This window comes from Pleurodeles waltl, chromosome 2_2 (assembly GCF_031143425.1).
Source record: "Pleurodeles waltl isolate 20211129_DDA chromosome 2_2, aPleWal1.hap1.20221129, whole genome shotgun sequence".
NCBI lineage: Eukaryota > Metazoa > Chordata > Amphibia > Caudata > Salamandridae > Pleurodeles > Pleurodeles waltl.
In genome coordinates this window covers 304,958,507-304,980,340 of record NC_090439.1, presented here as the reverse complement: position 1 = coordinate 304,980,340, position 21,834 = coordinate 304,958,507, and the positions used below count along the sequence as shown (strand labels likewise).

The 21,834-nt window shown below is 43.2% G+C and overlaps 1 protein-coding gene across 2 annotated transcripts in view; it reads right to left on the bottom strand.

Annotated features, from left to right (window-relative positions):
• Positions 1–21,834, bottom strand: part of FBXL7 (F-box and leucine rich repeat protein 7) — a 736,631-nt gene that overhangs the window by 263,491 nt on the left and 451,306 nt on the right. The gene's annotated exons all lie outside the window — the stretch shown is intronic.

Sequence of the window (21,834 nt, the reverse complement as noted above, 5' to 3'; positions counted from 1 at the left end):
TTTGAATTCTAGCCCCTTATGTCATCTGCAGTACAAATTATTTGGGGCTGTTTCTCTTCGTTAGAAGGTGGAAAAGCTGCCGGTTTGGTTTGCGTTCAGGATTGAAATTTCCGTATAATTCCTATGCATAAATAACTAGCTATTCCTCTCAAAAAGTCTACCTCCGACAGGACAATTTGACTGATTGCAGTCTCCTGCTGTATCCGAGTTCCAGATCTATTACAACCTCCATGTGTAAGCATTGGACGCTTGACTTAGCTAGTACTGGGCAGTCAAGTGTACAATGGGTAATGGATAAACGAGGCTTTGGAACGCCAGTGGTAAGCAAGAGTACCCACCATGGACACTGTGTATTAACCTCTAACCACTCGGGGCAGTAAGAATGTTCCCTAGAAACAATTGTTTTAATTTTTTGCTGGGCTAAGTTTAACTATATCAAAACCAAGCACAATCTTTCCCAAACAAGCTCTAAAAGAAGCAATAAGCAGCTTTTACAAAATAAAAGTAACTTTGATGAGAAAATGCTCATTTTGCTTATCGTGGCAGCCCTGAGATCCAACAGGAGACAAGGCAGTGGCTAATAAAATGCACTCAGCACTACTGAGAAGGAAACAATGAATTAATCTGCATGTATAGGGGGCTGGGTAAATCATGCACCAATGGCAGATGAGGAGATGAGAAACAGAGCGCTGAGTTGCGTTAGGGGAAGAGGGCAATAGCAATGACTACTAATGAAATGATGATGAGAGTTGGGGCACACACCGCTGCCGTGGACCTCTACGTGCCATACTTGTGAGGGTAAATGAACTTCAGGACCCTGGCGCCCAGGTTTTAATAGATTTTGAAGCTGGATCTTCCTTTATCAAGTCCTGAAGAAAATGAACTTCTTTCTCAGACACATTAATGTACTTGAGAAAGAGAACTCCTTTCTCAGGTACATTAAAATCCTATACACAAGCCCCTGGGCTCAGGTCTGTGTTGACAGAGCGCTCCCTTCCCCCTTTCCCATAGAGCGATGGACTAGACAGATTTGCTCTCTTTCCCCTCTTTCTCCTCTCTTATTTGCTCTCATCCTAGAAACATTGGCAGAATAGATCAGGCTTGGTGCGCGGGTATGAGGACATACATGGAAACGAGGCTATGAAGATAGTGTATGTTTTATACATTCAAAAACTTCAATGCTTCAGACTTAGATACAGAGATGCTCTAGGAGAAAGGGTCAACTGGGAAACTCCATACATGTTCCAATCAGTGGCAGCCATCACAGTAACTTATGCAGCTCTAGCCAATGGGCAGAAGACCACTTTCAATATTCGGTATACACATTACAAACATACACAATTGTGCTGGGATCTGAATATATCTAGAAAATGAGGGATTGACCCATAACCCTGGGACCCGGGTATACACAATATCAGACACAAATGGTCCGCCTGATATTGGGATCTGAATATAGCCACACTGCTGCAATGTGTGAAATGCAGTTTCGAAATGTGCAGCAAGCTCACACTATCCATAATGGGAGAAGGAACCTATTCAAAATGAGTCATTATTTATGGGCAGGTGGACTTTTGAGGGTGTTTTTCTTAAAGTGCATACAAGTACCTTAGGATGGGGCCCTTGGGATAAAACATAGGCAACGCTACTGAGCCACAGAGTAAATCTCTAACAATGACTGGCTATTTGCGGATTAGAAATTACCTTTGAGACTTGCATGGGCTGCTAAACCTGCATTATGGCCTGATCTCCAGAATTCTAATAGACTGCTGGTACAATGCTCTCAAATGGATATGATGACAAGTTACGCTTACCCACCTAACACTCCTTTGGTATGCCACTTATTAGGAACCGGTTTCATGTCTTTATGGATTTTGCCCTAGGGATTTAAATAGGACAGTGAAATTAGGGGGTTCTGGTAGTTTTATTATCTAAAATCCTTCAAGCAAATGAAGAAGGAATTCTATCTCCACAGATCCCACAATTTCCAACATTTACAGTTCTACCGGGCACTTGAAGTGTATAAGGACAAGCTCTCACCTGGCCTAGAAGTTAACCCTCTAGAAGCAAAATTACCCCTGGAGCATTTGACAGGAAGGGTGTCTCCAGCATGAACGGGTCATTGGCATTAAACATGCCTGCCCCCTTAAAAGACCTTTGGAAGAGATGGGAACAGGAATTGGGCAGCCTGGAAGAAAACAAATGGACTGAGGCGAAGATGGCTGCACGTAAGTAAGTCTAGAAAGTCCATTTCAATTCCGGATGACTCTGGAAAACGGATATAAGGCACAGCCCTAATTTCTTATGAAGGAAAGCAACCAAAGTTATTTTTCCGGCACAAAGCTTGGGGCTGTTCCATGTTTAAAGATTACTGGCGCAGATACACTGCATAATCGAAGGAGTAGTGGAAAGACCTGTGGTTCCAGATCCTAACTTTTGACTCTTGGGAATAAGAGAGGGTTGGTAGGGACACAGAAGAAAAGGCTTGGTGGTAGCAATGTGACTCCTGATAGCAAAGAGAGAAATTGCTCACCACTGGCGATTTGATAAGGCCACTCTAGTGAGAGAATAATGTAGAGGAATGGACTACAGTGCCAAGGCCGAAGAATCAGTATACAAAAACCAGGGGATGCTTAAGGAAAGCTGGTGCTAGTGCTGGACATGCTTTCACAATTTGTTACTTGGAATGTAAATGCATTTATAATAAAACTGTATGGAAGGACAAGAATATGTCAACCTTGAAGAAATTATGCATATTGTGATATTGGATGCAGCGCTGTCAGTTGTCATATTCTTCAGTTTAAAAAAAAAAAAAAAAAAAAAAAGAACTATTAAAAAAGAATTAAGACCCGGGCACTAATAGAATTGACTAAAACACCATTAGCACCAGGTTGTATATTTTCTCATCATAAAATCGTACATACTCTAGGGATAAAACAATCACACCAGATGCTGTTTCTAGGCATAATTTCAAGTGTTGGCCTGTATTTTACTTGTTTCAGAAGGCCCGTTTGGTTCCTGGCGATATGGCCTTGTGTACACAATGACGCAGGCCTGTATTGATATTAAACTTACCGAGCCCAGCTATTCGAAGTGACTCATGGAAACTTAGAAAGCTGCCCTCCGGTAAACCAACAAAGTACCTAATCAAATGAGCCTCTTCCAACCTTCCAGCTGGTTCGGACACACAATATACTGTTGCTGCTGAGGTACACGACCTCCACAGAGCATTAACAGAGCTTATTTTGCAAAAAAAGTTAAGTACAGTGGCTCAAAGCTTTTCTTATAGCCCACCTCTGGTGCTGGCTAACACCAGGGTTGCTGAATTCTAGAGCTGCCTAGTCATGGTTCCACCTCATGCTTCTTTCTTCCACCACCCTTCAATGTCTATTTATCTCACTCTTCAGGTTCATCCCTGCTTTCTCCCTTCGTCATTGTATTCCTTCCTCTTCCTCCTTTCTCCCTTTGTGCCTTTCTCTCTCTGACTCGTGATCAGTCTGATGATGAAACACGAGGTACAATCTTCGGCAATGAATGCTGGAACCACAGATCAAATAACACGTTTAGAACAATATCTCCAGTACTGCAGAGTTTGACCCTGTTCACATATACAGTTGGTCTCAGGTGACAGTTTGGGTCTTTTAAACAATGTTCAGTCTCTCTGTGCCCCACTGACGCTGGCTATACCCAGCCAATGGGAAGACATACATTCACAGCTGCTGTGCTGCGTTGCGTCAAAGGGAGAGAGCAGAACTGCACCATACCTAATACGACATGGCACAGTTTTGGTCTCCCATAGCCTTGGCACACTTGTGGCTGCCTAGGGCCAACACAGGCCCCCTTGCACCACGACGCAAGGGTGCCTGTGTCGTGGTCAGAATAGTTTTGTGCAGGAAATGACACCACCTTCCTACACAAAAACTATTCTTGGAGGCATATTCTTTGTATGCGTGCTATACATAATTTACTACTTTCACGTCCTCTAATGTCAGTGGAATTGAACTTCTTGCAATAATAATAAGTGTGATATTATGTGGTATTACTGATAATGCAAACTATTACTCCTAAGAATGTGGAGAACTTAAGAGCTCTAGCCTAAGCCATAAAAAGGAAAGTAGCCAGGGGCCTCGTATGGTACTACTTGAGATATATTCAATTATCCCATTCTGGACACCAGTAGCTTATCAACATCGATTTGTTTTACGCCGTGAATCCTGTTACTTTTAGTTTTACTATTCACAGTTTAACTGTAAAACGTCGGGCACATTGATTAAAAAAGTGAACGGAAGCTGGAAATGTCAGCATTGCACCATTTTCTTTTTTAGCTGCTTGCCATATATGGTCACTCACAGTGTCTCACGTGAGGCATAAATGTCACACATACCACCCATATACATACTGAAATATTGGCAGCGATGGAGAGGACCCCTGGCACCCTCCAGCACAAATTAAGTATTGTTCAGTAAACAATGGAGACAGCAAAGGCAGCTTGGAGTAGGTGTTTATATGATGAGCTGGGGTGACTCCACTGTTGTAATGATAGGGTTTCATGTTGTTCCATGTCAAGAGGACTCTCTGTTTTCAATTCAAGAGGTTGTATTTACCATATCAGTATGTTGTAACACTGATAGTTTAGTTGATGCAAACAATGACTAACAGGCTAGCCTCATAACATTGATTTATACAGGGAAAGCCTCCTGGTGTGGAGCAACATACGACCTTGTACTAATTAGTATTCGGATAGTAGTTTAAAATGCACTGAAAACTCCCATATTTTTAGAGAAAATGAACCAGGACATGGGTGCTTTCGGTCAAGCTTGATGGCAAAAAAACAGACAACATTTTCTAATTTTGAAAAACTGGAGATTGGGAGAGAGAGCACTGAGCCTGGTTTGTTCTGCCTCAAAGGCTGAGGGTAAACAGTGAGGGAAGAAACTGACCTTCAGCCTCAAAGCTCAGGTCTAAAAATGGATACTAGTCATTCAATATAGATCCTATATTTGCTGATAGCGTGCTTACAGTCTTTCAGTTATGTATTTATTTATTTATTAATAAGTAAACATTAATAAACATGCGTACTGTGGCTGTCATTTTGAAAACAGGATAATATACCTGGTAGGCTCTTTATAAACGGTTTCCGTTGAGCCCAACTGCAGTATATGCATTTTTGGACACTGACTGTACTTCTAGAGTAAATTCTAGCTTAGTCAACTCGTGTCATGGAAATGGTTATTGGTGTCTCGCCTGTCCAAGTTATGGGGTGAGTGACGACAACTGCGTACCCACTTGAGGAAGTACTCCTTTCTTTCCACAAAGGAATGGCTGTTTCTTATTGAAGTGCACAAGAGGGCTAGATTGGGGGATCTCTTCCACTGTGCACTAATCCATAGGATAGACTGTTGAACATCACAAGTGTAGTGGTGCTTTCATAGTGCAGAGAAAGGTCACGTAAGGGTGCCCTCTTGCCCCTATATTTTTTGTGCCAATAATTGAATCATGGCACCCATGAAGCATCAGTCTTAAGGTATTGCATTTCCTTACACTATCACTCTGTTGCAGGGGTCTTCAAAATGGGGGGTGGGCCCCTCTTCGGGGACTTCAAGTGGTTCAAAAGAAGTATTATGCTGATAACAGGGGGCTGTTTTAAGCTGAAAAAAATGAGCAGCAGTAAATAGCTCTGTAATGGGCCGTTATGGACAAGTTTTGCTATTTATATTCCTGCTGGGAGTATGTGTCAAAAAGGAAGGGACTCCAAATACTCTTCAAAACCCCCATCCCCACTTCTAATAATCCCACTGTGAATACATTTACATGTTAGAAAAGCCTGCCTGACCAGAATAGCATGTTTGGCATCTTGTTATTTGTCAAAAACCTCAAGGGGAACTTATTTTTTAATTTTCAAAAGCCAACATTTAGTTACCCGTTCACAGGTGAAAAGCATTCTCATACATTTAGCCTCTACATGTGATATGTAAGTAATTAAAGAATTCAGCCAGTCATATTTTGGTGTAAGCATATATTTTAATACACAGCATTATTAATTCCGTCGGTAGACTCCTTTGATGATACACGCATTATGGCCTGTTCCAATCCGTTTTCTTATTAGGTTCTGCAGCCACATCATTTTACTTCATTTGATGGGTTGTTCACAGCAGATACTGGGTCACTGGCCGTCCATATGTCCTTGGCCTGCTTTTAGGGGTTGGTATCTCCCAGTATGCCTCATTGCAGAATACTACATCTCATAACCAGTCCACTGTTTTTGGAGTCAGTCCCCTTCCCCACCTCATGGCAACCTTATGTCTGGCCAACACCAGACGCAGCAATATGAGTTTCCTGTCTGTTGTGGGGGAGGACTTGTCACTGACTCAACCCAGTAGTCCTCAAAACTGGATTAGCTCAATTGGCACCTCTCAGACATTCAATATTATTTTCTCCATTTTTGTTCAGTAAGTATATATTTATGAGCACTCCCAGGCTCTGCAGGCAGGCCAGCATCTATTTTATGTGATTTCTGAGGTGTATGATACTGCCTATGGAGAATTTGTAGTGTATTAATTGAGGTTTAGTACTGGTAGGTAGCTCTTCCGTTGATGTACATCAGTATACCCATCATGTGTCAGTCATCTATAGTTGCAATTCATCTTCTCATTTTTGTTTTGATGATGGTTGCCAAGTCTGCATGTGATAACATGCATAGGTGCTGGAAGTAGGGGTGTGAGGGTGATCCAGCACCCCCAAAATAACTATGCTGGAGTTCCCAAGGTGAATGAGCAATAAAGATAGATTCAGCCCTTTCACTGCTAGGCATTTTCCCCGTAGAATGCTAAGCTCTCTTTTTTTGCTATTTGCGGTAGTTCACACTGACGCCTTCATAACTTTTTTCCACATAAGGAATCCATGCCAAATTGGTGTCCTTTTTTCCCAACATCCTGGGGTTTCCAATTTTACTCAACATTTGTGGATTCCACTGGAGGATACCAAGAAAGTAATAAAAAAATAGCAAACATTTGCTTTTTTGGGGGGAAAAAATTGTAAAAAGTTGCCCAACAAAAGGATTTAGTTTATTTCCTAATAATAGCTTCAATTAAAGGTTTGCTGTGCTATAGTTACCATTTTCCTGGCTTTCAAGAACACACAGAGCTGAATATAAAAAATAGCTTTTTACCAAATTTCTCTCATGTTTCAGAGGTATCCCATTTTTCCTAAATTTTGTGCTTTCAACCTTCTTCCAGTTTGTGATGAAAACCAGGGTGAAACCCATGGATGATCTGGGAAATCTATAGATTTCTAAATTCAGAAAGGGGCCATTTCTGTAGCACCCCCAGGGTTTTCACAAAGAAACAAACTGTTGGAATAAAAGAATATTGAAAATGAGTAGGGAAAACCATCCATTTGTGACAACATTTTCATTTGCAACTTCTTGTCACAATGGGCGATGTACAAAAGAAATATACCATTACGTCCGCTAGACTCTTCTGGTTGCAGGGTTATATAGGGTTTATGGGTTCTCCAAAAACTCAAGTTACCTAGGGCCAACAATTGAACTTCACTATGCAATAGTTTTATTGTGTGCCGGGTATAGAGCAATTTGGATGGTAAAATATGAAGAGTGAAAAATTGTTATCAAAGAATCCTGACACCAGATATAGAATTTAGAAGCAATGGTTACTTGTACATCTCTGTGTTTATGGGTATCCATAATACCAAGAGATACAGAGGGCATTTATCACAATATGGCCCAGGTTTACAAGAATCTGGTGCATCAATACTGATGCACCAGATTTCTTGCAACTCCCACCACCACCTAACAAAACCATAGGTGTGCCGTATTTACAATACGGTGCACCATGGTACACGTTTGCCACAGCAGCATCAAACATTTTGACGCTATTGGCCTCTTTGCTGCATTAGCATAAAAAATGTTGACGCTAGTGCAAAAAAATCCAAGGAGGCCCATTGATTTCAATAAGTGAATCCTTTTATTGCCTGTTTTGAGCAGGCATTAAAAAGTATGCCAAAAGTGGTGCGATTAAATCTACAAGATTTCGTTGCACCATTTTTGCTTGCTGGCCTCCTAACACCAGAACTCCCCCCTTGCTTTCATTATGCCTGGCACAGGCATAATGTGGTGCAAGGGGTCGTAAAGTGGCACAATGCATCCATTGTGCCACTTTGTAAATATGGCTCGGCAATTTTTACCTCGTTGAGCCACATTAGCATAAAAAAAAATGATACTAAAGTGGTGCAAGATGGCATTAGCGCCTTGTAAATCTGGCCTTATCTTCTTTCTTACCCACTGCCTCACATTTGGAAGGCCTAAATGCAGAGAAATGCAAATGGTAGTCACAAATGTTCTATTCTGCATTCCCAAATCTCCTGATACAGATGGTACCTCACTTGTGTGAGTAGGTCTAGTGCCTGTGATAGAAAAGGGCCCTAAACTCAACATTGACACATCATATTTTTCCACTGAAAACCAACCATTTTTCATTGTGGTAGCTGTGGATTTTGGGTTCTAGGTCAGCAGGCACCTAGGGAAACCTAGCACCCCTGCACATTTTTGAAAACTAGACACATAGTGGTAACCAGGGTGTGGTGACTTGAGTGGAACCCACCAGGTATTTTTACTCAGTTGCACATGCAAACCTTAAACCTTGAACAAAAACACTTTTTCCTCACATTTCTGTGATGGAAAGTTCTAGAATCTGCATGGAGCTACAAATTTCCCACCAGCTATCATTCCCCCACATCTTCTAATGGAAATGGTACCTCACTTGTGTGAGTAGGCCTAGTGTCCGCAGCGGGAAAGATCCCAAAATACAACATGGACATATCAAAGTTTTCCACTGGAAATTGACCCTTTATTGGCAATGCGGCTAGCTGTGGATTTTTGGTCCTAGCTCAACCAGCACCTAGGGAAACCTAGCAAATCTGTACATTTCTGAAAACTAGACATCTGTGGGCATATAGGGTGAGGTGACTTGTGTTACCAGGTTTTCTTACCCAGAAGCTCTTGCAAACCTCAAACCTTGACTAGAAAATGCATTTTCCTCACGTTTCTGGGATTGAAAGCTCTGGAATCTTCAGGGAACAACAAATTCCTACCACCAACCATTCCCCCAGGTCTTCTGATAAAAATTGTACCTCACTTGTGGGGGTAGGCCTACTGCCTGCAACATGAAAGGCCCCATAATACAATGTGGAGACAACAACATTTCATCTCACAAAAATTATCTTATTTGGCCATGGGGTTGCAGCATTTTGTTCTGGCCGGGGATTGACGGACACCCAGAGAAACCTACCAAAACCCAGACATTTCTGAATACCAGACACCTAGGACACTCCATGGTGGTATGCCTTGCGTAAATTCCACAAAGTTTTCTTACCCAAAATGTCCTGCAAACCTTAAACTTTGCCTAAATTTTCACATTTTACTTGCATTTCTGTGACAGAAACTTCTGGAATCAGCAGAAATCTTGAAAACGTCTACCACTTTGCATCCTTCTACTTGAGTAATAAAAATGCTACCTCCCTTGGGCCTGGTGGGAGAAAGGGACCATTAGTCTATTGACAGGAAGGCTGCTCCCCCTTCAAATACACTGCTTTGAGGTCTAGTGGGCTTTTGGCCCCCGTTGGGAAGGGGATAGATTAGAAGAAAACACATCCTATTTGTCCCTGATGAGGGCAGAATGAAAGCTGGGAGTTTTTTGGGTGGGTAAGGGGTTGGCTTGATGCCTGGGAGGGCCGCTCCCACCCATTTTGCCACAAAAAAGGTCCCTGATGTCTAGTGGGCTTCCTCCCAATACCTGGGGGCAGATTGGAGGTAACAACCTACAATCTGCTCCCAGGCTTGGGCAGAAAGACTTTAAGGCCTAGGTGAGGGGGCATTAGCCTATTGCCAAGGGGAGACTCCCACTTCTAAATACATTTTTTTGTGGTCTGGTGGGCTTTCTGCCCCCCGCCAGGGGACAGACTAGAGGAAAACACCTTCTGTCTGCTCCTGACAGGGGACAGGAAGACTGCTGGTGCTTATTTGTAGGGTAAGGGCTAAGCTTGATGCCTGGGAGGGCCGCCCTCTCCCATTTTGATACACAGAAATAATCCCTGATGTCTAGTGGGCTTTCTGCCCACCAGGGCTAGATTGAAGGTAACAACCTCCAATTTATTCCAGGAGGGGCAAAAAAGCATTTGGCCTGGGGGATACTGGGAGCACTAGCCCACTGTGAGGGGGCAGCTTCCCCCTCAAGAAAATAGTCCCTGGTGTCTAGTGGATGGATCCCTGTTTGGGGGTCGTCCTCCTTTGGCGATCCACTATGAGACACCCACTAGGGAAAGGTGCCGTTGGAAAGGGGAAAGTCTTACCTTTCCAAGGATACCACTCTCGTCTGTATCGGTGCTCGGAGGGCTGAGGTATGCCTCCGAGCACCAATGCAGTTAAAGTGAAATGAGTTGACTGGCTTATTTTACTTCCACTTTCTCTGAAATTACGTCAGTTCGCCATTGCTTACCATTTGTTGGTTACAGTGTCACTCTTCCTTGCTGCCTCCTAACTAGCCAGTGCATGGCAAGTGTCACTTCCATTCCTTTCAGTGGAGCAGCAGAAGTGCCTGTCCGCTGCTTGCACTGTGATTGAGGTACTATTTTCTATTCCTTTCCCCCCTCACCCAATGCCCCATCTGGCACTTTCCCCTATCCTTCCCAGCATATCTCTTGTTTTGCTTGCACCATACCACCTCCTCCCACTGTCTTTTATTGCTGATCCTTCCCACTCTATATTTTAAGAAGACAGACTCAAAACAGATCAAGACACTATGCTTGGTGAAATATTCAACATAATCTGATGTTCACACATTATTGTTTGAGCACTATATATCGGTTTATCAGTAAAACTTTGTGTCTTTGCAAAATTAGGTGCCGCTGCAATGGAGAATGTGCTGTCTGTAAACCACGGTGTGCTGCAATACTTATATAATACTTTGGTAATATATTTGCAATGGTGTGCTTCACAATGTACTACCAGCTACATACTGCACCCTGACCACTCTCTTGCTGAATTGGCATGGCTTGTTTGCTACACTGTGTGAAGCTTGGATTTTACACAGTCCCTATGAGTTCACTGATGTAATATTGATGGCAGCACCCCTACTCCGGCACCAATGATTATGTATACATGACACCAGACATTCTCAAGCATATCAAATGTTGGTGTTGGGGCTGTAAAGTCAGCATTTCTCTTATGGAAGACGCTTTTAAGCTTGTGATATAGGAAGGTGTCTAGAAATGTGTGTGCGCCTTGGAGCATTATCTCTCAGTACCAGTGAGAGGAGCAAACACCTCTCCTTGGTATTGGTCTCCCATGCTGCCCAGTTTCAACCTTCATACCAGTCTGGTTGCTTGCATATCAGATTTCATAGAGATACTCAATTTAAAGGATAGGGATATGGTAGGAGCACATAGCTGTGGCTATGTCGGTTGTAGGAGGTTTACCCTCTGAGCAAACCACGGTATTTAGGTGCAGCGGCATCAGATTACCCATTTCCACTGCCACATTGGGCTGATACGGTGTCAGCAAATGGCAATGTACATATTGGGCCTGTGCTCTTAGGTAGTATAGCTCGAAGTCAGGCCCTGCTGGCACCCCTAATTGTAAGGTAACATCATTATGTCGCATTTTAAACTAAGCTGTTTTCCCACCCAGACAAGTCAGAAAGAATCATAGTTGTACAAAAAAAGTCTGTACTTAATGTTACAGTTATGGCGTTAAATAAATAGGTATTTTGGTAAAATGATCATCTTTGCAAGCTCCAAGCCGCCAGTCTGCGAAAGTGGCAGTTGTCTATATCTGTCCACTGTCTTTGCAATTGTCATCCCGTAATTGTCTTGTAAAAAATATTTTAAAGTTCTAATCACTTGTATGCCTAGGAATTTCTCTGAGGTTTCTTCCCATCTTAGTGGGTATTCTTAGTCCCATTGGTGAGTAATGTCAACCCGGGGCATAATCGTGGACATGGCCTAGTTTATGTGGATCCCATAGCATGCAGCGAATCTGAGGAACTCTCTGATCGATAGTGCCACATTCTGGTCTGTTTCTTTCCCATCCAGAGTGACATGGTTTGCATAAATTAAAATCACTAATTGCCTGGAGGTGAAGTCCAATTCCCTATGTGAGTGGTGCTGACCTAGTGTAGCTGAGAGTGGCGCCATTGTTAAGGCAATAAGGATGGGTGAGATAGAAGGCACCCCTGACTCATCCCTCTCACTCTGTTTATTGGGGCCAATAATGGTCCATTTTGCTTAATACGCACCATTGTAGTTTCCCCACGGAATACATTTTTCTCTGAAGGCCTGCCACCCTAGCAGGTAAAATAAGTAGCCCCACTCAAAGGAGTCGAAAGCCCCTGCCACTGCTCGGGGTAAATGAACTAAAGCAAAACAAATGCTGTACGTAGGTTGTGTGCAGATGGCCTACCAGATATGAAGCCTGACTGGTCTGGTCTGACCATGCCAAGTAAAAGGGGTAAAATACGATTGGCCAGCATTTTAACAACATCTTATTGTCTGTGTTAATTAATGATAGAGGTCGGTAGGAGTCAATCTTACCTGAGAATGTGCCGGGTTAGAGTATGGCAATTATTGTCGCCTCTCGGAGGGATGGAGCAGGGTGCCTTATGAAAGGCTTCATTATTCAAGGTGAACCTTAGGCATTTGGTGGAAGATGTAGTAAGTCCAAGCAACTACTGTTATTTATAAATCAAGCCAAGACGTCCAATCTACTTCCTCTCACTGAGCCCTCCAAACAGTTTTGCAAAATGCCTACGTTCAATGGACAGAGGATGTTATTAAGTACATGGGTACTAAGTGGCTATAAATGCAAGAAGGGATTTGGATACAGGGGTAAAGGACAATTATGGAGTGCCAAGGGGGCGCACAGTTCGAAGCCCTGGTGGAATAAATGATTAAGCTGCCACCATATGTTTGTCTGAATATGGTATTTCTATATCATGGGCCTAGCCAAAATGCAGCGGAACACTGTGCCAGGGCAAAGTAAATCTTAAAGTCAGTGTGTTAGTAATAGGAGAGGAAGCTGAATTGTGGACTCTTAATGCATTGTGATGTAGTGTTCTTTAAAGAGGTGAGTGTTTAGCCCTGTCCTGAACTGGTGAAGCACCGGGGCAGTCCTGATGGACACTGTGATGTCACCACTGCTAGTCATAGATCATGCGTTCGTGTTAAAAATGGCTATTTTGCACTGTTTCCCACATTTATTCAAAAACATAGTAGCAAAGTTCACAACAAGGTTTTTAGTATGTCTGAGAGCATCAAGCATGGGTTTGCTGTGAGCAGAAGGAACAGCCCAGACTTGGATAAGTCATGCTAACTCGGCCATGGAATGAAGGGGTACTCCTGCACCCATACCTGGTAATATATTACTTAGTAACACACGTTCCAATTTACAAGGGATGACAAGAATCATCCTGCTTGTACGAAAAAAGCTCTTTGCACCCCCTGCACCCTTGGTGGCTGCCATAACTGGGAAGATACCAGAATAGAACCCAGGAAATGTTTGGCTAAGGCGGGTTAATGTTCAGGGTGGTAATGGGCAAAAGTTAGCAACAGCAAATGTAAAACTATGGTACCCTTGCTCTAACAGCACATCCATTCATACTTTCCATGAATAAAGTTAAAAAAATGCTCTCTAATTTTAGTGAACATCTTTCAGTGTCTTCATGATCAAAATCAACATGTTGTTGGTGTTTTATTCTGGTAGTGAAATATTTTGTTGTATTTTTGTGCTGCGTTACGGCGATGTGTTCTTGCTCTGTACAGTGGATTTTGTGTTGCATTCTGTTTCGGCTATTGTGTTCGTGTTGCGCCCTGTTATATTTCGAATGTGTTATGTTGCTTTGTGTATGTTATTTTGTTGTTTATTTTAGAGATGTCCACACACCCTGCTATTTTCATCCAAAAGCAGCACCTATCCCATCTAAAGCAACCATTTGCCATTGTGTACGGTGATAAATCAGTGACGTTCCAGCTCTTTATGTACTTACTACACAAGTCATTCTAAAATTGTGGCAGAGATCAAGTCTTAAGTCATCCATTACAGTGCTCCTTTAATGTGATACGGACCTAAATCCTTTCATAGACTCGGCAACCCACCAACCTCTATGTCAGCAAATATATCATTTCTTCTCGTTTAGATGTTCACCTCCTAATTCCAAATGATTCCACAAAGTTAATAAACTTGGGTTAATGTACCCAATAGCTGAGCAAACTGGTGACAGATGTGAAAGATCTAATTGACCCCTACTTTCGCCAAAGGACAAACACCTCAATGAATAAATGCAGAAATTCTAACAAGTAAGAAGTCAGCAGTGGTAGTATAGCTTCTTCTATAGGCCTCTTTGGATCAGCCTGATTCTGCACGTTTCAAGTCCAATTCATTATTGCTCTACGCTCAAACATTTTTGAACAAATGTTTGAAGGACATATTAACACCTGGTCCTCTATCAAACTAGGTTTAAGCAAGGAATGAATACTGCCAGGTCATTATTCTCTGTCTTGGATGACTTAAGTATGTAAGTGGATGCAGTGGTGTCGAAGCACTGATCCTATTACACCTATCTGCTGCTATCGACATCGTTGGCCATCTACTTCTCTTATGTTTTTCTGAGGCCACATTAGTCAGCATCGCCCTGCTCTTTACTGAAGTTCAATTTTGCATATCCACACGTATTCTCAAGCTGATCCTGTCCATGGACGTCATTTAGAGTTTGTCAGGGGTTGCAGGTGCGACTCCTGGCTTGCCCCTTGTGACCCCTGGCACTGCCTTTGCAACCCCTGGCCTCAGAATTGGTAAAATCAGTGCGTGGAACACAGGGGTAGCTCATCCTAATGGATGTCGGCTGGAGCTCCATTTTCTTTTTTTCGATCAATTTCTTTATTACACAACAAGTGGATAATATTATTCTCTATTTGTGTAATACAAATGAAGTATGATTCACTGGAATATGACCCTATCTGGCAGCTAAGGTAGGTCGAAAAATACTTCCAAATGTATGTGGTATGGGTGCTTGTGCGTGAGTGTGTGTTATATGAGAGAGAGTGTGTGAATGTATGTGTAAGCATGTGTGTGAGTCACAGAAAAGGTCAAATGGCATGTGATGTCACTTCTGCTACACCGGGCATTTTGGTGAATTGACACCCATGATCCTGGCCAAGACTGAGATTCACTTTACTTAGTAGATGTCACCCATGAGGGAGACGCGAATATGGTCATCGTTTTTGGGATTCTGTCCCACCTTTTCTCTGACTTCTCGGATTTCTCTAAATATTGATATTTCCAGCTAAAATAAGTGAGGTAGAAACTAAATACTTATCTTTTTTACACCAAATTTAAAATATTTGTGCCAGCAAGGTTTAATTTTGGTAATGAGTAATGATTCTGTGCCTGCTTAACTACTTATTTTATTGTTTACAACATGCTCGGAATTATGCAGATAGAATGTTCATAGGGTTCTGACAAGTCCACTACGCTGTCTTTCTTCCTCTCCTTGATCTCTACAATGCCTTTCATTAAACAAAGATTGACAAAGCCAACAGTTCTCACCTATGCAAGATCCATTGGCTGTGTCCATGTTTTTTAACCATATTGTACAGCAGCACTCCTGCTGTGCATCATAACTTAAAGTAAAAAAAATAATAATACTATGATGTTCAACACTTTGAAGCATGCTATACAGCAGCAGTACTGCTGAACAACATGGCAAAACAACTGACATAGCCAAATAGCACTCAAATTTGGCTTTGACAAGTTTTTTAATCTATGTTGTAAAGCAGTGCGGCTGTTGTGCAGTGTGGTTGAAAGTTAAAAAATAAAACCCTATCATGAGGCCAGCCGCGGACAGACACTAATTATTAGGACTCAATCTGTGCTCCACAGAAAGGAATGGAAGTGACACATTGCTTCCACTTGCCAATTAAGAGGCACCAATCAAAAGAGACAAAGAAGCTAATAAATGGTAAGCAACGGGTGGGTTGCGAGACCCTAGCTATACACAGTAGCAAGCAAGAGCACATGTGCTGTAGCAGCCTCAACCTAAGAAGTGCATCCAGTTGAAAGCACCTTGAGCCCTCTGTACTCAAGAACCAGTGTTCCTAAGGTCAAAGTTCTAGAAATATCAGCCTCTGTGTATCTCTGTGTTCACAGCCACCAAACGCCTGCAACCTTCAGTGTTCAAGGACCAAAAATGTGAAGACCCTCTCTGAAATGCAAGGAATTTAGGCCCTCATTCCAAGCTTGGTGGACGACGGTTGCCGCCCGCCAAGCGGGAACCGCCAATTGGCCGCTCTGCGGTCAAAAGACCGTGGGGGCCATTCTGACTTTCCCGCTGGGCCGGCGGGTGCCCGCCAAGGGAGCGCCCCCCGGCACAGCGGGAAAGGGCCTGCAACACAGAAGCCGGCTCTGAATGGAGCCGGCGGTGTTGCAGGTGTGCGACGGGTGCAGTTGCACCCGTCGCACTTTTCACTGTCTGCTAAGCAGACAGTGAAAAGCATACTGGGGCCCTGTTAGGGGGCCCCTGCACTGCCCATGCCAGTGGCATGGGCAGTGCAGGGGCCCCCAGCGGCCCCAGGACACCCGTTCCTGCCATCCTGTTTCTGGCGGTGAAAACCGCCAGAAACAGGCTGGCGGGAAGGGGGTCGGCCGCCATGGAGGATTAGCCCAGCCGGGGCTAATCCAGCGGGAAACCGCCGGACCCGGTTTTCCGACCGCGGCTTTACAGCCGCGGTCGGAATGGGCACTGAAGCACCGCCAGCCTGTTGGCGGTGCTTCCGTTGCCCGCGGCCCTGGCGGTCTTTGACCGCCAGGGTCGGAATGAGGGCCTTAGTCTTCAATTTCTTTTTCTGAAAATCTTACACAGATCCTTTCAGTGGCTTGGATAGGCACAATACTTACCCACTGGTGTAAGGGCACGAAATCAATAACTAACATAAAATGGAACATGTGGCCTCATACCAGCTTGTGTTCACCCTTAAACATCAGGGGAGAAGGAATTTCCCCTGGACTGAAATACACCCATGCTTTTTGCTGGTGCCCCCCTCTACCAGGCCAAAAAAGCTACATAGTAAATGACGAGCTTTAGACAAGTTAGTAGGCGGTTCACAACTGAACTCTCCTGGCGAGGGATCAGGCCACCATTTCGTGTTCAATGGGACACTGTGCCACCTTATGTAATCCGAAAAATGCACAGGGCCCAAATGAAGCTTAAAAAAACGTTTGGTTCCGATTTTTGGGTCTGGTTAATTTTACCTAATGTGGCTCATGTGAGAAGAAAATGCATGCACGCTTAGAAAACCATACTCCACGTAGCTCCATTTCTTAATAAAAAAGATTCAAAGCATAACATGCTGTTAATACAAATAAAAAAACAAGAGCCATTAATTGCTTTCACGTAAGCTACTCCCTTCTGGCAATCATCTGTTGCAAACATGGCTTCTATGCCAGAAGTTGGCCACCTAACCACAGAAGGTGCCTGTTTCAAGCCTATTCTTGTGTTTCTCTTGCCCTCTTTTAAAGCGGTGGGCCACAGCTCTCACGACTGGGCTGAAGTCAGCGCGCTAATTACGCCACCAAAGAACTCTTCCACTCCTAAATTTCCAACTCAGCTCCACGTTAATGTCTTCCATGCTCATGCCCCGTCGACTGCCCAAGACAGTCTTGCACTACAGTAATGCAAAGCTGAATGTTTTGTAAAGCTTCCAAGTTTCCCATTATACACGAGTGCGCTGGCCCTGACTTCAAAGTACAATTGTGTGTATGTTCTCTTCACACACCTCTAACAAGCATTTGCGCTCTGCCTTTCGGGGAATGTCTGAGTGACGTTGTGTTTGTTAATGTTCCAATCTCACTTGGAAACCAACAGGGCACAACATCCTAATCTGCATTTCCCGTAGTTACAAGGCTTGTTGATATGTTGTTAGGACTAATCCCTTTCAGTTTGGAGCCAATGCTCGTTTCCATGACAAGGCTCCTCAGAGGGTCTATGGCTGTACTCAAGTTTCTAAAGATTCCAATACTAAAAGCTTCCCAGCTGTCTTTGGCTACATGGTGGCTGGATGCTAAGAAAGCAAAGTGCCCAGCACCACATAAAACAAAAGCATTCAATGAGGCAAGAGCCGACCTCCGGAAGCATAGTTTTGTTATGCAGTTGGTCAAAAAACCATTGGCAGATTGAAGTTACATTCTCAATTTGACAGTTACATTGTTTACACGGATATCACTAGTTTTGAGGCCGTGGTAGTGGTCTTGCTCAGAAAGTTAAAAGTAGGTTGGGTCAAGTGCGCTAAGAGGTATAGTTCACAAAATAATGATTCCTGGGTGACACAGTCTTACAGAGCTGCCAATTTAGGTACAATTATCCTGTTGTGAAGGTAGAGGTGGGGCCTGTGGTTCGGGGATCGACTGGAGATGTTGGCAGAGCATTAAAGCCATCAGAGCGCTGTGTAAATTGAAGGAAAATGATGAGTGTGGCCCAGGGGCACAACACAAGCCCTTGCAGCTCCTGCGGTGCAGGGTTGCCACCAACACTCCAGGAAACCCCCAACACTCCAGGGGGCCCCAACACTCTACGCAGGCCCCTCATCAGAAAAAAGGCCAATGAATATCTCTAAAATATATGAGACTCAGGGGCACAACGTCTTGGGGTGGGGGGTTGCAACATTTTGTGTTACACTACTGGTTTGGCCCACAGAGAGGAGTGGGTCTAAGAACAGTCTCAACTTTAGTTGCTTTTGTGAATATTTTGGGTGGGGCATGGCCTGCAGAGGTGGTGCCTGCTCCTATCCAGGCCAAAAAATATGAAAGGCTTCTGAACTGAAGCCGCCTCCACGTGTGTCCCAGGGGAAGTTGCCACATAAGTAATGATTTCAGTACTTCAAAGCCTCCACATACCAGCTGGAAACCCACTCTGTGGAAGGGCTTCCAGCTCCCCAGGTGCGCACTGTGTGATATTGGCTTTTCACCAGGTGATCATGTAAAGTGAGCTGATGTCATGTGAGTTGGCACATCTGGCGTTACTGACACTGTTTAGAGTAATGGGGTTCAGATTTTTGGCCTCCGAGTTCCACACAGGTAAAATAATTTCATCAGGCTGCCCAAAATGACAAACATATTTTATAGATGATAAATATTCCAAGCAAACTAAAGAATTTGGGAGGGCCTTTGGGCACAATCTCTATTAACTGTAGATAATAGTAAGTTTCAGTTGTAGCAGAATAAATATATGCAATCTAAACTATAGCTTGCCACATATTACAGGGGAGATAGCAGGTAGCGGGCATATTCAAAGAAGTGTTCAAAAGCAATGTTCTGCCTTATTTTGCTCACCTTAAATCTAATATGTGAACCTGAAAATATCTTGTGATCAAAGGTGCCAAACTATGTAATAGACTTTAGGTCATCAAAGAAATGCTCACTGAATTTTTTGTCACATTATAATTTATTATTTTGCTCAACGTCATATGTGACAGGTTTAGTGCAGTCCTGACTTTTTAGCGAAAAGCACTTTGCAACCTAGAAGTATTGAGCCCATTTAAACAATGCTAAAGTCCGAAAGTGCCATGCTAAAGCACGATGAGTGGCTGAAGGTGATGCACAAGACATGGGGCCAATTGGAAGCTGTGCACAAACTTAATAACTCAAACACTGCAGTTTGTTCAGTTATTTATTTTAAAGGCACATACACATGTTTGATTGCAAACATCTTATTTGCAGACCTGGCACCATAAAACTGTCAATTTTTATGATGCTTTATCAAGAATCAGGGGGGCAGAATTTGGGGGTTACTCGGAAGCATGTAGTTGGATTAAACTGATAAAAGATCTTAAAGTTCTTAATGATCCTCCATTAGGGCAAAAGAGTGTTACCCTCCTGCAGTGACCACAGTAAACACAAAAATTAATTTGGTAATAAAATTACTTTATTGCCATTTTATTTTTCAACCTGACCTGAGTCTGAGGGCAGGGAAGAGTGGTGGGCACTGCAAGTGTCCATGTCAGTTTGGCCAGCTGTCTTGCAATGACCAGCCGGACATGCAAATTTTAAACCTCTCCAACCCTAGCTGTGGCTCAAGTTCCCCAAGGATCACCAACATAGCCCACTCCAACCAATCCTGGCCCTTCTCTCATGCTGATTTATAGTATTAACAGCATGAGAGCAAAATCTGAATTGGTTAGGGGAGTTGATTAAATTCTGAGAGACTGTACTTGAGCCATGGACTGGCGGGACTGGTAAAGAGCACAGAGGCTGCGGGTAAGTACACTTTTAAACTTTGTATTTTTAAATGTTCTTTTTGACTCACTGACAGGAACTGTAAGAAACTCGCAACTCCAGGGCTCTCAGTCATGGCCTGTTATAAACATTGTTTAAAATAGACCACGATTGAAAGGTTTTGGGTTGAGCTTAGGGGCATTGTTGGGTCTAAAAGTGCCTGTAAGTGGGTCTAAATATTCGCCTCTGCACCACTACATTAATTTGTCAGCAGCCGTCTCTGCACCAACCGTAGGTATTGAACAGGTGAACAAACATACAATTGTTTTCTGTTTTAGAAAAGGGACAAGCATATTTTTAGCTCAACAATAATAGCCAAACGCCTGAAACACCAACAATCCAGGTTTGGTGCAATGTATCTTATCTAGGGTGTAAACACAGTTTGTATGACGGTTGTAAACTGAGGCTGCATGTGGCTAAACAATATGCCCTTTTCAAGAACAAGACTAAAAGTGAACTAGACTTTAATGTAAAGCAAATGTATTGATTTAGAATCACGCTTGGTCAAAATATGACTAGTTTGTTCTGACATCTAAACAAATAATTCATAATAACACTGTGACCACATTGCCTTGGTTTATGGGGACTACTTCGGAGGTGAGATCCTGGTTGAATTGAGGGTTACTCTAATAATAAGGATGGGATATAGGGAGTTCCACATTTTCCAGTAACATTGGGTGATCTGTGAGACTACCTTCTCACAAATCGTATGTATTCTGGGCTGATCACGTGGGTGGAGCATGTGCAGTGACAGAGGGCTGTGTGCTGTGAGTGGATGCTGAGTTTGAAATGTTGAGAAAGCTATCTGCATGAAAGACTTAGAATTTAGCGTTACCTTCAGAGAAGGAGGTCATTGAATCTCAGCTGTTGAACAGAGTGAAAGGAACTGAGAGGAATTTAGCCTATGAGACAGACCACAGAAACTATGCCCTAGAAGTAGACTATTAAGGCAAAGTAGTCCAGCTCCCCCTTTTACTACTCTCAACGCTATACACTTTGACTTGTCAGTGCTACCACCATGTGACCTGAAATTAATGAGAGGAAGAACATTCGGTGCTAGAATCTCAGACGGGGTCCCGAATTTCATTAAGTTCTGAGAATCACGCAGTCATGCAGGGGACAAAATGGAGACTAACCAGACTACTTGAAGCAGAACTCCAGTTATGATTACAATGTCTTTGTTCCACTATATCCTTGGAAGCACAGTCTTGTTCTTTAGACAGACAGCCACAATGCCATGGAGGTGGAATGGCCATGACAATTGACGGACACATGTCCCCTATCAGGGAGTGTAAGGAATGCTGATGTTGAGGAGTGCCAAATGAATTATGTACAACTGGTGTATGCAAGGGTACATACTTGTCATCAGTGCTAAACCATGGAAAAGATTGTTAGGTAAAAACACTTAATAGGTTGCTCGTCACCGAGTACAATTGCTAAAACACCAAAATCAACCATAGGTAAGAGCAGTACCCTGCAGTTTATTGTCTGGCAAGATTCCCAGC